The sequence below is a fragment of the Arachis ipaensis genome, chromosome B01 (genome assembly GCF_000816755.2).
Source record: "Arachis ipaensis cultivar K30076 chromosome B01, Araip1.1, whole genome shotgun sequence".
NCBI lineage: Eukaryota > Viridiplantae > Streptophyta > Magnoliopsida > Fabales > Fabaceae > Arachis > Arachis ipaensis.
This window is the reverse complement of record NC_029785.2, coordinates 129,735,302-129,736,136: the sequence shown is the minus strand read 5'-3', so window position 1 is coordinate 129,736,136 and position 835 is coordinate 129,735,302.

The following is an 835-nucleotide window of genomic DNA, read 5'->3' as shown; positions in this document are numbered from 1 at the left end:
AAAAATTTTAAAACATTGTAAATACATATAATTATTAAATGCGCCAAGAGATATATAATCAATAATTTATTTTTTATTCTAATGAATACACAGTTGTTTACTTTTTAACCTTATTTAATAAAATAAAAATTTTCCAAATTGGGTTGTATTATTACACCAAAAAAGTAGAAAAGGCTAATAAGATTAGACAATAATAGTTCGGAAAACCGTTTTTCCCTTTTATGAGAACATACAGGGACAATAGATTCATACTTAATATCATTTGGTCTAAATTATTTATGAAGAAATCAAAGAAGTATTGTTATATATATAATTTGTAAAACCCAAAGGTAAAATAAACGAAAAGGATATGATCATACAATAAACGTTTTATAATTTTATATTAGTGTTGGCTGTGGCGGAACTTGAAATAAAATTTTGGAGGGGCCAGATAGAAAATAATTGTAAAAATATTTTTGATATGAACCCTATTTAAGATAAGCTCGTCTAATCTCATCTCTCTGGTTTGGGTGATATTGCCAAATTTAAAACAGTTTTTCAAGATCTCGTTCCAAAAAGTTAAGGTTAAAGTCATCAGATGTAATTTTTTGAACTTTTGAAGGTTATATCTCACTTTCTTCGTGATTCATTAAAGTAGAAGAACTATCTACAGGTGTTAATATTATAAAAGTTATATTTTCTACTTCTTAAATATTAGTCTTCCTCTTAAAAAATGTATCAAATCTTTTTTTTATTATTATTTTATATAAAAATTTGAATATATATTTTGTAAAATATGTAAAGAAGAAGTTAGAAGGACAAATATTAAAATTTATAATATTTATTGAATTTTTTT